Below are 15,000 nucleotides of genomic sequence, written 5' to 3' on the forward strand. Positions count from 1 at the left end.
CCTAATCTTGAAGTTAAATTTCCCACCAATGAGAAACCAAGGGAGATACCATTTTTGATAGTTATTGCATGTCTAATGCAAGAATAATCACCAGATTATGAGAGTCAATGCAATAATCCAGCAAAAATTACTCATTTTCGCCCAACGTGGGGCTTGAACCCACGACCCTGAGATTAAGAGTCTCATGCCCTACCGACTGAGCTAGCCGGGCTCCCTCCTTAAGACAGTATGCAGATCAATCCCTTTTTGTGAAGAAAATCAAATCCTGGATATTCCTCTACTCTTGTTTTGCAAGGAAAGCCAGATTTATACATCCTTCAGAGGACAGAGTGTCAAAAAAATAAGAGAAAATGAAAACGGAAGTTGTGAGAACTTCATTTTGAGATTGCATAAGAATTCAAATTCCTCTCACATGCTAAAGAATACCTGAACCCTTTTGATTAAACCACTTTAGTTGTTATAATGAGACCATATTTGAAAGCCATCTGTGATTTTTCTGTTCTTACTCTGCAATGACCTTGGCAATGACAAGTTAAAAATAAAATGTATGCAAATTTTATAATGGAGAATGCGGGCATCGATCCCGCTACCTCTCGCATGCTAAGCGAGCGCTCTACCATTAGAGCTAATTCCCCTGTGTGTTTAATCTGCATAACATGAAAAAAGTAACCTTACTGCCTTCCACACTTTATTTGAAGTCCAATTGCCCATAACAGTGTTCAGTTCACTCCTAACTTATGCCTTACCTCCACTTATGGGATGTTTTACAGTTCAGGTTGGCCTGTTTACTACTCGAATATGAGTGATATTGTGGTGTGTTCATCTAGACTCATACCCTACCTAATCTTGAAGTTAAATTTCCCACCAATGAGAAACCAAGGGAGATACCATTTTTGATAGTTATTGCATGTCTAATGCAAGAATAATCACCAGATTATGAGAGTCCAGCAAAAATTACTCATTTTTGCCCAACGTGGGGCTCGAACCCACGACCCTGAGATTAAGAGTCTCATGCTCTACCGACTGAGCTAGCCGGGCTCCCACTTCAAGATGGTATGCAGACTAATCATTTTTTATGAAGGAAATCCATTCCTGGACAATTTTTGGGAGTTATTGCATGTCTAATGCAAGATTAATTTCCATATTATGAGAGTCAAGGCAATATTCAGGCAAAAATTACTCATTTTCGCCCAACGTGGGGCTCGAACCCACGACCCTGAGATTAAGAGTCTCATGCTCTACCGACTGAGCTAGCCAGGTTCCCTTTTTAAGACAGTATGGAGACCAATCCCTTTTTGTGAAGAAAATCAAATCCTGGATATTCCTCTACTCTTGTTTTGCAAGGAAAGCCAGATTTATACATCCTTCAGAGGACAGAGTGTCAAAAAAAATAAGAGAAAATGAAAACGGAAGTTGTGAGAACTTCATTTTGAGATTGCATAAGAATTCAAATTCCTCTCACATGCTAAAGAATACCTGAACCCTTTTGATTAAACCACTTTAGTTGTTATAATGAGACCATATTTGAAAGCCATCTGTGATTTTTCTGTTCTTACTCTGCAATGACTTTAGCAATGACAAGTTAAAAATAAAATGTATGCAAATTTTATAATGGAGAATGCGGGCATCGATCCCGCTACCTCTCGCATGCTAAGCGAGCGCTCTACCATTTGAGCTAATTCCCCTATGTGTTTAATCTTCATAACATGAAAAAAGTAACCTTACTGCCTTCCACACTTTATTTGAAGTCCAATTGCCCATAACAGTGTTAAGTTCACTCCTAACTTATGCCTTACCTCCACTTATGGGATGTTTTACAGTTCAGGTTGGCCTGTTTACTACTCGAATATGAGTGATATTGCGGTGTGTTCATCTAGACTCATACCCTAGCTAATCTTGAAGTTAAATTTCCCACCAATGGGAAACCAAGGGAGATACCATGTTTGATAGTTATTGCATGTCTAATGCAAGAATAATCACCAGATTATGAGAGTCAATGCAATAATCCAGCAAAAATTACTCATTTTCGCCCAACGTGGGGCTCAAACCCACGACCCTGAGATTAAGAGTCTCATGCTCTACCGACTGAGCTAGCCGGGCTCCCACTTCAAGATGGTATGCAGACTAATCATTTTTTTATGAAGGAAATCCATTCCTGGACAATTTCTGGGAGTTATTGCAGGTCTAATGCAAGATTAATCTCCATTTTATGAGAGTCAATGCAATATTCAGGCAAAAATTACTCGTTTTCACCCAACGTGGGGCTCGAACCCACGACCCTGAGATTAAGAGTCTCATGCTCTACCGACTGAGCTAGCCGGGGTCCCTCCTTAAGACAGTATGCAGACCAATCCCTTTTTGTGAAGAAAATCAAATCCTGGATATTCCTCTACTCTTGTTTTGCAAGGAAAACCAGATTTATACATCCTTCAGAGGACAGAGTGTCAAAAAAAATAAGAGAAAATGAAAACGGAAGTTGTGAGAACTTCATTTTGAGATTGCATAAGAATTCAAATTCCTCTCACATGCTAAAGAATACCTGAACCCTTTTGATTAAACCACTTTAGTTGTTATAATGAGACCATATTTGAAAGCCATCTGTGATTTTTCTGTTCTTACTCTGCAATGACCTTGGCAATGACAAGTTTAAAATAAAATGTATGCAAATTTTATAATGGAGAATGCGGGCATCGATCCCGCTACCTCTCGCATGCTAAGCGAGCGCTCTACCATTTGAGCTAATTCCCCTGTGTGTTTAATCTGCATAACATGAAAAAAGTAACCTTACTGCCTTCCACACTTTATTTGAAGTCCAATTGCCCATAACAGTGTTAAGTTCACTCCTAACTTATGCCTTACCTCCACTTATGGGATGTTTTACAGTTCAGGTTGGCCTGTTTACTACTCGAATATGAGTGATATTGCGGTGTGTTCATCTAGACTCATACCCTAGCTAATCTTGAAGTTAAATTTCCCACCAATGAGAAACCAAGGGAGATACCATTTTTGATAGTTATTGCATGTCTAATGCAAGAATATTCACCAGATTATGAGAGTCAATGCAATAATCCAGCAAAAATTACTCATTTTCGCCCAATGTGGGGCTCGAACCCACGACCCTGAGATTAAGAGTCTCATGCTCTACCGTTTGAGCTAGCTGGGCTCCCACCTTAAGACAGTATGCAGACCAATCCCTTTTTGTGAAGAAAATCAAATCCTGGATATTCCTCTACTCTTGTTTTGCAAGGAAAGCCAGATTTATACATCCTTCAGAGGACAGAGTGTCAAAAAAATAAGAGAAAATGAAAACGGAAGTTGTGAGAACTTCATTTTGAGATTGCATAAGAATTCAAATTCCTCTCACATGCTAAAGAATACCTGAACCCTTTTGATTAAACCACTTTAGTTGTTATAATGAGACCATATTTGAAAGCCATCTGTGATTTTTCTGTTCTTACTCTGCAATGACCTTGGCAATGACAAGTTAAAAATAAAATGTATGCAAATTTTATAATGGAGAATGCGGGCATCGATCGCGCTACCTCTCGCATGCTAAGCGAGCGCTCTACCATTTGTTTCCTACTGTGTGTTTAATCTGCATAACATGAAGAAAGCAACCTTACTGCCTTCCACACTTTATTTGAAGTCCAATTGCCCATAACAGTGTTCAGTTCACTCCTAACTTATGCCTTACCTCCACTTATGGGATGTTTTACAGTTCAGGTTGGCCTGTTTACTACTCGAATATGAGTGATATTGTGGTGTGTTCATCTAGACTCATACCCTACCTAATCTTGAAGTTAAATTTCCCACCAATGATAAACCAAGGGAGATACCATTTTTGATAGTTATTGCAATAATCACCAGATTATGAGAGTCCAGCAAAAATTACTCATTTTTGCCCAACGTGGGGCTTGAACCCACGACCCTGAGATTAAGAGTCTCATGCTCTACCGACTGAGCTAGCCGGGCTCCCACTGCAAGATGGTATGCAGACTAATCATTTTTTATGAAGGAAATCCATTCCTGGACAATATTTGGGAGGTATTGCAAGTCTAATCTCCATATTATGAGAGTCAATGCAATATTCAGGCAAATATTACTCGTTTTCGCCCAACGTGGGGCTCGAACCCACGACCCTGAGATTAAGAGTCTCATGCTCTACCGACTGAGCTAGCCGGGCTCCCTACTTAAGACAGTATGCAGACCAATCCCTTTTTGTGAAGAAAATCAAATCCTGGATTTTCCTCTACTCTTGTTTTGCAAGGAAAGCCAGATTTATACATCCTTCAGAGGACAGAGTGTCAAAAAAAATAAGAGAAAATGAAAATGGAAGTTGTGAGAACTTCATTTTGAGATTGCATAAGAATTCAAATTCTTCTCACATGCTAAAGAATACCTGAACCCTTTTGATTAAACCACTTTAGTTGTTATAATGAGACCATATTTGAAAGCCATCTGTGATTTTTCTGTTCTTACTCTGCAATGACCTTGGCAATGACAAGTTAAAAATAAAATGTATGCAAATTTTATAATGGAGAATGCGGGCATCGATCCCGCTACCTCTCGCATGTTAAGCGAGCGCTCTACCATTAGAGCTAATTCCCCTGTGTGTTTAATCTGCATAACATGAAGAAAGTAACCTTACTGCCTTCCACACTTTATTTGAAGTCCAATTGCCCATAACAGTGTTCAGTTCACTCCTAACTTATGCCTTACCTCCACTTATGGGATGTTTTACAGTTCAGGTTGGCCTGTTTACTACTCGAATATGAGTGATATTGTGGTGTGTTCATCTAGACTCATACCCTACCTAATCTTGAAGTTAAATTTCCCACCAATGAGAAACCAAGGGAGATACCATTTTTGATCGTTATTGCATGTCTAATGCAAGAATAATCACCAGATTATGAGAGTCAATGCAATAATCCAGCAAAAATTACTCATTTTCGCCCAACGTGGGGCTCGAACCCACGACCCTGAGATTAAGAGTCTCATGCTCTACCGACTGAGCTAGCCGGGCTCCCACTTCAAGATGGTATGCAGACTAATCATTTTTTATGAAGGAAATCCATTCCTGGACAATTTTTGGGAGTTATTGCAGGTCTAATGCAAGATTAATCTCCATATTATGAGAGTCAATGCAATATTCAGGCAAAAATTACTCGTGTTCGCTCAAAGTGGGGCTCGAACCCACGACCCTGAGATTAAGAGTCTCATGGTCTACCGACTGAGCTAGCCGGGCTCCCTCCTTAAGACAGTATGCAGACCAATCCCTTTTTGTGAAGAAAATCAAATCCTGGATATTCCTCTACTCTTGTTTTGCAAGGAAAGCCAGATTTATACATCCTTCAGAGGACAGAGTGTCAAAAAAAATAAGAGAAAATGAAAACGGAAGTTGTGAGAACTTCATTTTGAGATTGCATAAGAATTCAAATTCCTCTCACATGCTAAATAATACCTGATCCCTTTTGATTAAACCACTTTAGTTGTTATAATGAGACCATATTTGAAAGCCATCTGTGATTTTTCTGTTCTTACTCTGCAATGACCTTGGCAATGACAAGTTAAAAATAAAATGTATGCAAATTTTATAATGGAGAATGCGGGCATCGATCCCGCTACCTCTTGCATGCTAAGCAAGCGCTCTACCATTTGAGCTAATTCCCCTGTGTGTTTAATCTGCATAACATGAAAAAAGTAACCTTACTGCCTTCCACACTTTATTTGAAGTCCAATTGCCCATAACAGTGTTAAGTTCACTCCTAACTTATGCCTTACCTCCACTTATGGGATGTTTTACAGTTCAGGTTGGCCTGTTTACTACTCAAATATGAGTGATATTGCGGTGTGTTCATCTAGACTCATACCCTAGCTAATATTGAAGTTAAATTTCCCACCAATGAGAAACCAAGGGAGATACCATTTCTGATAGTTATTGCATGTCTAATGCAAGAATATTCACCAGATTATGAGAGTCAATGCAATAATCCAGCAAAAATGACTCATTTTTGCCCAACGTGGGGCTCGAACCCACGACCCTGAGATTAAGAGTCTCATGCTCTACCGACTGAGCTAGCCGGGCTCCCACTGCAAGATGGTATGCAGACTAATAATTTTTTATGAAGGAAATACATTCCTGGACAATTTTTGGGAGTTATTGCAGGTCTAATGCACGATTAATCTCCATATTATGAGAGTCAATGCAATATTCAGGCAAAAATTACTCGTTTTCGCCCAACGTGGGGCTCGAACCAACGACCCTGAGAATAAGAGTCTCTTGCTCTACCGACTGAGCTAGCCGGGCTCCCTCCTTAAGACAGTATGCAGACCAATCCCTTTTTGTGAAGAAAATCAAATCCTGGATATTCCTCTACTCTTGTTTTGCAAGGAAAGCCAGATTTATACATCCTTCAGAGGACAGAGTGTCAAAAAAAATAAGAGAAAATGAAAACGGAAGTTGTGAGAACTTCATTTTGAGATTGCATAAGAATTCAAATTCCTCTCACATGCTAAAGAATACCTGAACCCTTTTGATTAAACCACTTTAGTTGTTATAATGAGACCATATTTGAAAGCCATCTGTGATTTTTCTGTTCTTACTCTGCAATGACCTTGGCAATGACAAGTTAAAAATAAAATCTATGCACATTTTATAATGGAGAATGCGGGCATCGATCCCGCTACCTCTCGCATGCTAAGCGAGCGCTCTACCATTTGAGCTAATTCCCCTGTGTGTTTAATCTGCATAACATGAAAAAAGTAACCTTACTGCCTTCCACACTTTATTTGAAGTCCAATTGCCCATAACAGTGTTCAGTTCACTCCTAACTTATGCCTTACCTCCACTTATGGGATGTTTTACAGTTCAGGTTGGCCTGTTTACTACTCGAATGTGAGTGATATTGTGGTGTGTTCATCTAGACTCATACCCTACCTAATCTTGAAGTTAAATTTCCCACCAATGAGAAACCAAGGGAGATACCATTTTTGATAGTTATTGCATGTCTAATGCAAGAATAATCACCAGATTATGAGAGTCAATGCAATAATCCAGCAAAAATTACTCATTTTCGCCCAACGTGGGGCTCGAACCCACGACCCTGAGATTAAGAGTCTCATGCTCTACCGACTGAGCTAGCCGGGCTCCCACTTCAAGATGGTATGCAGACTTATCATTTTTTATGAAGGAAATCCATTCCTGGACAAATTTTGGGAGTTATTGCAGGTCTAATGCAAGATTAATCTCCCAATTATGAGAGTCAATGCAATATTCAGGCAAAAATTACTCGTTTTCGTCCAACGTGGGGCTCGTACCCACGACCCTGAGATTAAGAGTCTCATGCTCTACTGACTGAGCTAGCCGGGCTCCCTCCTTAAGACAGTATGCAGACCAATCCCTTTTTGTGAAGAAAATCAAATCCTGGATATTCCTCTACTCTTGTTTTGCAAGGAAAGCCAGATTTATACATCTTTCAGAGGACAAAGTGTCAAAAAAAATAAGAGAAAATGAAAACGGAAGTTGTGAGAACTTCATTTTGAGATTGCATAAGAATTCAAATTCCTCTCACATGCTAAAGAATACCTGAACCCTTTTGATTAAACCACTTTAGTTGTTATAATGAGACCATATTTGAAAGCCATCTGTGATTTTTCTGTTCTTACTCTGCAATGACCTTGGCAATGACAAGTTAAAAATAAAATGTATGCAAATTTTATAATGGAGAATGCGGGCATCAATCCCGCTACCTCTTGCATGCTAAGCAAGCGCTCTACCATTTGAGCTAATTCCCCTGTGTGGTTAATCTGCATAACATGAAAAAAGTAACCTTACTGCCTTCCACACTTTATTTGAAGTCCAATTGCCCATAACAGTGTTAAGTTCACTCCTAACTTATGCCTTACCTCCACTTATGGGATGTTTTACAGTTCAGATTGGCCTGTTTACTACTCGAATATGAGTGATATTGTGGTGTGTTCATCTAGACTCATACCCTACCTAATCTTGAAGTTAAATTTCCCACCAATGAGAAACCAAGGGAGATACCATTTTTGATAGTTATTGCATGTCTAATGCAAGAATAATCACCAGATTATGAGAGTCAATGCAATAATCCAGCAAAAATTACTCATTTTCGCCCAACGTGGGGCTCGAACCCACAACCCCGAGATTAAGAGTCTCATGCTCTACCGACTGCGCTAGCTGGGCTCCCACTGCAAGATGGTATGCAGACTAATCATTTTTTATGAAGGAAATCCATTCCTGGACAATATTTGGGAGTTATTGCAGGTCTAATGCAAGATTAATCTCCATATTATGAGAGTCAATGCAATATTCAGGCAAAAATTACTCGTTTCCGCCCAACGTGGGGCTCGAACCCATGACCCTGAGATTAAGAGTCTCATGCTCTACCGACTGAGCTAGCCGGGCTCCCTCCTTAAGACAGTATGCAGACCAATCCCTTTTTGTGAAGAAAATCAAATCCTGGATATTCCTCTTCTCTTGTTTTGCAAGGAAAGCCAGATTTATACATCCTTTAGAGTACAAAGTGTCAAAAAAAATAAGAGAAAATGAAAATGGAAGTTGTGAGAACTTCATTTTGAGATTGCATAAGAATTCAAATTCTTCTCACATGCTAAAGAATACCTGAACCCTTTTGATTAAACCACTTTAGTTGTTATAATGAGACCATATTTGAAAGCCATCTGTGATTTTTCTGTTCTTACTCTGCAATGACCTTGGCAATGACAAGTTAAAAATAAAATGTATGCAAATTTTATAATGGAGAATGCGGGCATCGATCCCGCTACCTCTCGCATGCTAAGCGAGCGCTCTACCATTTGAGCTAATTCCCCTGTGTGCTTAATCTGCATAACATGAAAAAAGTAACCTTACTGCCTTCCACACTTTATTTGAAGTCCAATTGCCCATAACAGTGTTCAGTTCACTCCTAACTTATGCCTTACCTCCACTTATGGGATGTTTTACAGTTCAGGTTGGCCTGTTTACTACTCGAATATGAGTGATATTGTGGTGTGTTCATCTAGACTCATACCCTACCTAATCTTGAAGTTAAATTTCCCACCAATGAGAAACCAAGGGAGATACCATTTTTGATAGTTATTGCATGTCTAATGCAAGAATAATCACCAGATTATGAGAGTCCAGCAAAAATTACTCATTTTTGCCCAACGTGGGGCTCGAACCCACGATCCTGAGATTCAGAGTCTCATGCTCTACCGACTGAGCTAGCCGGGCTCCCACTTCAAGATGGTATGCAGACTAATCATTTTTTATGAAGGAAATCCATTCCTGGACAATTTTTGGGAGTTATTGCATGTCTAATGCAAGATTAATCTCCATATTATGAGAGTCAATGCAATATTCAGGCAAAAATTACTCATTTTCGCCCAACGTGGGGCGAGAACCCACGACCCTGAGATTAAGAGTCTCATGCTCTACCGACTGAGCCTGCCGGGTTCCCTTTTTAAGACAGTATGCAGACCAATCCCTTTTTGTGAAGAAAATCAAATCCTGGATATTCCTCTACTCTTGTTTTGCAAGGAAAGCCAGATTTATACATCCTTCAGAGGACAGAGTGTCAAAAAAATAAGAGAAAATGAAAATGGAAGTTGTGAGAACTTCATTTTGAGATTGCATAAGAATTCAAATTCCTCTCACATGCTAAAGAATACCTGAACCCTTTTGATTAAACCACTTTAGTTGTTATAATGAGACCATATTTGAAAGCCATCTGTGATTTTTCTGTCCTTACTCTGCAATGACCTTGGCAATGATAAGTTAAAAATGAAATGTATGCAAATTTTATAATGGAGAATGCGGGCATCGATCCCGCTACCTCTTGCATGCTAAGCAAGCGCTCTACCATTTGAGCTAATTCCCCTGTGTGTTTAATCTGCATAACATGAAAAAAGTAACCTTACTGCCTTCCACACTTTATTTGAAGTCCAATTGCCCATAACAGTGTTAAGTTCACTCCTAACTTATGCCTTACCTCCACTTATGGGATGTTTTACAGTTCAGATTGGCCTGTTTACTACTCGAATATGAGTGATATTGTGGTGTGTTCATCTAGACTCATACCCTACCTAATCTTGAAGTTAAATTTCCCACCAATGAGAAACCAAGGGAGATACCATTTTTGATAGTTATTGCATGTCTAATGCAAGAATAATCACCAGATTATGAGAGTCAATGCAATAATCCAGCAAAAATTACTCATTTTCGCCCAACGTGGGGCTCGAACCCACAACCCCGAGATTAAGAGTCTCATGCTCTACCGACTGCGCTAGCTGGGCTCCCACTGCAAGATGGTATGCAGACTAATCATTTTTTATGAAGGAAATCCATTCCTGGACAATATTTGGGAGTTATTGCAGGTCTAATGCAAGATTAATCTCCATATTATGAGAGTCAATGCAATATTCAGGCAAAAATTACTCGTTTTCGCCCAACGTGGGGCTCGAACCCATGACCCTGAGATTAAGAGTCTCATGCTCTACCGACTGAGCTAGCCGGGCTCCCTCCTTAAGACAGTATGCAGACCAATCCCTTTTTGTGAAGAAAATCAAATCCTGGATATTCCTCTTCTCTTGTTTTGCAAGGAAAGCCAGATTTATACATCCTTTAGAGTACAAAGTGTCAAAAAAAATAAGAGAAAATGAAAATGGAAGTTGTGAGAACTTCATTTTGAGATTGCATAAGAATTCAAATTCTTCTCACATGCTAAAGAATACCTGAACCCTTTTGATTAAACCACTTTAGTTGTTATAATGAGACCATATTTGAAAGCCATCTGTGATTTTTCTGTTCTTACTCTGCAATGACCTTGGCAATGACAAGTTAAAAATAAAATGTATGCAAATTTTATAATGGAGAATGCGGGCATCGATCCCGCTACCTCTCGCATGCTAAGCGAGCGCTCTACCATTTGAGCTAATTCCCCTGTGTGCTTAATCTGCATAACATGAAAAAAGTAACCTTACTGCCTTCCACACTTTATTTGAAGTCCAATTGCCCATAACAGTGTTCAGTTCACTCCTAACTTATGCCTTACCTCCACTTATGGGATGTTTTACAGTTCAGGTTGGCCTGTTTACTACTCGAATATGAGTGATATTGTGGTGTGTTCATCTAGACTCATACCCTACCTAATCTTGAAGTTAAATTTCCCACCAATGAGAAACCAAGGGAGATACCATTTTTGATAGTTATTGCATGTCTAATGCAAGAATAATCACCAGATTATGAGAGTCCAGCAAAAATTACTCATTTTTGCCCAACGTGGGGCTCGAACCCACGATCCTGAGATTCAGAGTCTCATGCTCTACCGACTGAGCTAGCCGGGCTCCCACTTCAAGATGGTATGCAGACTAATCATTTTTTATGAAGGAAATCCATTCCTGGACAATTTTTGGGAGTTATTGCATGTCTAATGCAAGATTAATCTCCATATTATGAGAGTCAATGCAATATTCAGGCAAAAATTACTCATTTTCGCCCAACGTGGGGCGAGAACCCACGACCCTGAGATTAAGAGTCTCATGCTCTACCGACTGAGCTAGCCGGGTTCCCTTTTTAAGACAGTATGCAGACCAATCCCTTTTTGTGAAGAAAATCAAATCCTGGATATTCCTCTACTCTTGTTTTGCAAGGAAAGCCAGATTTATACATCCTTCAGAGGACAGAGTGTCAAAAAAAATAAGAGAAAATGAAAATGGAAGTTGTGAGAACTTCATTTTGAGATTGCATAAGAATTCAAATTCCTCTCACATGCTAAAGAATACCTGAACCCTTTTGATTAAACCACTTTAGTTGTTATAATGAGACCATATTTGAAAGCCATCTGTGATTTTTCTGTTCTTACTCTGCAATGACCTTGGCAATGATAAGTTAAAAATGAAATGTATGCAAATTTTATAATGGAGAATGCGGGCATCGATCCCGCTACCTCTCGCATGCTAAGCGAGCGCTCTACCATTTGAGCTAATTCCCCTGTGTGTTTAATCTGCATAACATAAAAAAGTAACCTTACTGCCTTCCACACTTTATTTGAAGTCCAATTGCCCATAACAGTGTTCAGTTCACTCCTAACTTATGCCTTACCTCCACTTATGGGATGTTTTACAGTTCAGGTTGGCCTGTTTACTACTCGAATATGAGTGATATTGTGGTGTGTTCATCTAGACTCATACCCTACCTAATCTTGAAGTTAAATTTCCCACCAATGAGAAACCAAGGGAGATACCATTTTTGATAGTTATTGCATGTCTAATGCAAGAATAATCACCAGATTATGAGAGTCCAGCAAAAATTACTCATTTTCGCCCAACGTGGGGCTCAAACCCACGACCCTGAGATTAAGAGTCTCATGCTCTACCGACTGAGCTAGCCGGGCTCCCACTTCAAGATGGCATGCAGACTAATCATTTTTTATGAAGGAAATCCATTCCTGGACAATTTTTGGGAGTTATTGCATGTCTAATGCAAGATTAATCTCCATATTATGAGAGTCAATGCAATATTCAGGCAAAAATTACTCATTTTCGCCCAACGTGGGGCTCGAACCCACGACCCTGAGTTTAAGAGTCTCATGCTCTACTGACTGAGCTAGCCGGGCTCCCTCCTTAAGACAGTATGCAGACCAATCCCTTTTTGTGAAGAAAATCAAATCCTGGATATTCCTCTACTCTTGTTTTGCAAGGAAAGCCAGATTTATACATCTTTCAGAGGACAGAGTGTCAAAAAAAATAAGAGAAAATGAAAACGGAAGTTGTGAGAACTTCATTTTGAGATTGCATAAAAATTCAAATTCCTCTCACATGCTAAAGAATACCTGAACCCTTTTGATTAAACCACTTTAGTTGTTATAATGAGACCATATTTGAAAGCCATCTGTGATTTTTCTGTTCTTACTCTGCAATGACCTTGGCAATGAGAAGTTAAAAATAAAATATATGCAAATTTTATAATGGAGAATGCGGGCATCAATCCCGCTACCTCTTGCATGCTAAGCAAGCGCTCTACCATTTGAGCTAATTCCCCTGTGTGTTTAATCTGCATAACATGAAAAAAGTAACCTTACTGCCTTCCACACTTTATTTGAAGTCCAATTGCCCATAACAGTGTTAAGTTCACTCCTAACTTATGCCTTACCTCCACTTATGGGATGTTTTACAGTTCAGATTGGCCTGTTTACTACTCGAATATGAGTGATATTGTGGTGTGTTCATCTAGACTCATACCCTACCTAATCTTGAAGTTAAATTTCCCACCAATGAGAAACCAAGGGAGATACCATTTTTGATAGTTATTGCATGTCTAATGCAAGAATAATCACCAGATTATGAGAGTCAATGCAATAATCCAGCAAAAATTACTCATTTTCGCCCAACGTGGGGCTCGAACCCACGACCCTGAGATTAAGAGTCTCATGCTCTACCGACTGAGCTAGCCGGGCTCCCACTGCAAGATGGTATGCAGACTAATCATTTTTTATGAAGGAAATCCATTCCTGGACAATATTTGGGAGTTATTGCAGGTCTAATGCAAGATTAATCTCCATATTATGAGAGTCAATGCAATATTCAGGCAAAAATTACTAGTTTTCGCCCAACGTGGGGCTCGAACCCACGACCCTGAGATTAAGAGTCTCATGCTCTACCGACTGAGCTAGCCGGGCTCCCTCCTTAAGACAGTATGCAGACCAATCCCTTTTTGTGAAAAAAATCAAATCCTGGATATTCCTCTACTCTTGTTTTGCAAGGAAAGCCAGATTTATACATCCTTCAGAGGACAGAGTGTCAAAAAAAATAAGAGAAAATGAAAATGGAAGTTGTGAGAACTTCATTTTGAGATTGCATAAGAATTCAAATTCTTCTCACATGCTAAAGAATACCTGAACCCTTTTGATTAAACCACTTTAGTTGTTATAATGAGACCATATTTGAAAGCCATCTGTGATTTTTCTGTTCTTACTCTGCAATGACCTTGGCAATGACAAGTTAAAAATAAAATGTATGCAAATTTTATAATGGAGAATGCGGGCATCGATCCCGCTACCTCTCGCATGCTAAGCGAGCGCTCTACCATTTGAGCTAATTCCCCTGTGTGCTTAATCTGCATAACATGAAAAAAGTAACCTTACTGCCTTCCACACTTTATTTGAAGTCCAATTGCCCATAACAGTGTTCAGTTCACTCCTAACTTATGCCTTACCTCCACTTATGGGATGTTTTACAGTTCAGGTTGGCCTGTTTACTGCTCGAATATGAGTGATATTGTGGTGTGTTCATCTAGACTCATACCCTACCTAATCTTGAAGTTAAATTTCCCACCAATGAGAAACCAAGGGAGATACCATTTTTGATAGTTATTGCATGTCTAATGCAAGAATAATCACCAGATTATGAGAGTCCAGCAAAAATTACTCATTTTCGCCCAACGTGGGGCTCGAACCCACGACCCTGAGATTAAGAGTCTCATGCTCTACCGACTGAGCTAGCCGGGCTCCCACTTCAAGATGGTATGCAGACTAATCATTTTTTATGAAGGAAATCCATTCCTGGACAATTTTTGGGAGTTATTGCATGTCTAATGCAAGATTAATCTCCATATTATGAGAGTCAATGCAATATTCAGGCAAAAGTTACTCACTTTCGCCCAACGTGGGGCTCGAACCCACAACCCTGAGATTAAGAGTCTCATGCTCTACCGACTGAGCTAGCCGGGTTCCCTTTTTAAGACAGTATGCAGACCAATCCCTTTTTGTGAAGAAAATCAAATCCTGGATAGTCCTCTACTCTTGTTTTGCAAGGAAAGCCAGATTTATACATCCTTCAGAGGACTGAGTGTCAAAAAATATAAGAGAAAATGAAAATGGAAGTTGTGAGAACTTCATTTTGAGATTGCATAAGAATTCAAATTCCTCTCACATGCTAAAGAATACCTGAACCCTTTTGATTAAACCACTTTAGTTG

At 39.5% G+C, this 15,000-nt stretch overlaps 20 non-coding genes across 20 annotated transcripts; all 20 read right to left on the reverse strand.

The window, feature by feature from the left end:
- Positions 1-965: 965 nt before the first annotated feature.
- TRNAK-CUU (transfer RNA lysine (anticodon CUU)) lies at positions 966-1,038 on the reverse strand. Its single transcript has one exon. It is a non-coding gene; the product is annotated as a tRNA-Lys (tRNA).
- A 574-nt stretch (positions 1,039-1,612) lies between these two features.
- TRNAA-AGC (transfer RNA alanine (anticodon AGC)) lies at positions 1,613-1,685 on the reverse strand. Its single transcript has one exon. It is a non-coding gene; the product is annotated as a tRNA-Ala (tRNA).
- A 990-nt stretch (positions 1,686-2,675) lies between these two features.
- Positions 2,676-2,748, reverse strand: TRNAA-AGC (transfer RNA alanine (anticodon AGC)). The gene has a single exon. It is a non-coding gene; the product is annotated as a tRNA-Ala (tRNA).
- A 1,151-nt stretch (positions 2,749-3,899) lies between these two features.
- TRNAK-CUU (transfer RNA lysine (anticodon CUU)) lies at positions 3,900-3,972 on the reverse strand. The gene has a single exon. It is a non-coding gene; the product is annotated as a tRNA-Lys (tRNA).
- Positions 3,973-4,110: 138 nt separating this feature from the next.
- Positions 4,111-4,183, reverse strand: TRNAK-CUU (transfer RNA lysine (anticodon CUU)). Its single transcript has one exon. It is a non-coding gene; the product is annotated as a tRNA-Lys (tRNA).
- Positions 4,184-4,950: 767 nt separating this feature from the next.
- On the reverse strand, positions 4,951-5,023 carry TRNAK-CUU (transfer RNA lysine (anticodon CUU)). Its single transcript has one exon. It is a non-coding gene; the product is annotated as a tRNA-Lys (tRNA).
- A 574-nt stretch (positions 5,024-5,597) lies between these two features.
- On the reverse strand, positions 5,598-5,670 carry TRNAA-AGC (transfer RNA alanine (anticodon AGC)). Its single transcript has one exon. It is a non-coding gene; the product is annotated as a tRNA-Ala (tRNA).
- Positions 5,671-6,012: 342 nt separating this feature from the next.
- Positions 6,013-6,085, reverse strand: TRNAK-CUU (transfer RNA lysine (anticodon CUU)). Its single transcript has one exon. It is a non-coding gene; the product is annotated as a tRNA-Lys (tRNA).
- Positions 6,086-6,659: 574 nt separating this feature from the next.
- On the reverse strand, positions 6,660-6,732 carry TRNAA-AGC (transfer RNA alanine (anticodon AGC)). Its single transcript has one exon. It is a non-coding gene; the product is annotated as a tRNA-Ala (tRNA).
- A 342-nt stretch (positions 6,733-7,074) lies between these two features.
- On the reverse strand, positions 7,075-7,147 carry TRNAK-CUU (transfer RNA lysine (anticodon CUU)). Its single transcript has one exon. It is a non-coding gene; the product is annotated as a tRNA-Lys (tRNA).
- A 1,636-nt stretch (positions 7,148-8,783) lies between these two features.
- On the reverse strand, positions 8,784-8,856 carry TRNAA-AGC (transfer RNA alanine (anticodon AGC)). The gene has a single exon. It is a non-coding gene; the product is annotated as a tRNA-Ala (tRNA).
- Positions 8,857-9,186: 330 nt separating this feature from the next.
- Positions 9,187-9,259, reverse strand: TRNAQ-CUG (transfer RNA glutamine (anticodon CUG)). The gene has a single exon. It is a non-coding gene; the product is annotated as a tRNA-Gln (tRNA).
- A 573-nt stretch (positions 9,260-9,832) lies between these two features.
- TRNAA-AGC (transfer RNA alanine (anticodon AGC)) lies at positions 9,833-9,905 on the reverse strand. The gene has a single exon. It is a non-coding gene; the product is annotated as a tRNA-Ala (tRNA).
- A 989-nt stretch (positions 9,906-10,894) lies between these two features.
- Positions 10,895-10,967, reverse strand: TRNAA-AGC (transfer RNA alanine (anticodon AGC)). Its single transcript has one exon. It is a non-coding gene; the product is annotated as a tRNA-Ala (tRNA).
- A 330-nt stretch (positions 10,968-11,297) lies between these two features.
- TRNAQ-CUG (transfer RNA glutamine (anticodon CUG)) lies at positions 11,298-11,370 on the reverse strand. The gene has a single exon. It is a non-coding gene; the product is annotated as a tRNA-Gln (tRNA).
- A 574-nt stretch (positions 11,371-11,944) lies between these two features.
- On the reverse strand, positions 11,945-12,017 carry TRNAA-AGC (transfer RNA alanine (anticodon AGC)). Its single transcript has one exon. It is a non-coding gene; the product is annotated as a tRNA-Ala (tRNA).
- Positions 12,018-13,408: 1,391 nt separating this feature from the next.
- On the reverse strand, positions 13,409-13,481 carry TRNAK-CUU (transfer RNA lysine (anticodon CUU)). Its single transcript has one exon. It is a non-coding gene; the product is annotated as a tRNA-Lys (tRNA).
- Positions 13,482-13,630: 149 nt separating this feature from the next.
- Positions 13,631-13,703, reverse strand: TRNAK-CUU (transfer RNA lysine (anticodon CUU)). The gene has a single exon. It is a non-coding gene; the product is annotated as a tRNA-Lys (tRNA).
- A 352-nt stretch (positions 13,704-14,055) lies between these two features.
- Positions 14,056-14,128, reverse strand: TRNAA-AGC (transfer RNA alanine (anticodon AGC)). Its single transcript has one exon. It is a non-coding gene; the product is annotated as a tRNA-Ala (tRNA).
- Positions 14,129-14,458: 330 nt separating this feature from the next.
- Positions 14,459-14,531, reverse strand: TRNAK-CUU (transfer RNA lysine (anticodon CUU)). Its single transcript has one exon. It is a non-coding gene; the product is annotated as a tRNA-Lys (tRNA).
- Between the last annotated feature and the right edge of the window lie 469 nt (positions 14,532-15,000).

The sequence above is a fragment of the Lissotriton vulgaris genome, chromosome 1_1 (genome assembly GCF_964263255.1).
Source record: "Lissotriton vulgaris chromosome 1_1, aLisVul1.2, whole genome shotgun sequence".
In the NCBI taxonomy this organism is placed as follows: Eukaryota; Metazoa; Chordata; class Amphibia; order Caudata; family Salamandridae; genus Lissotriton; species Lissotriton vulgaris.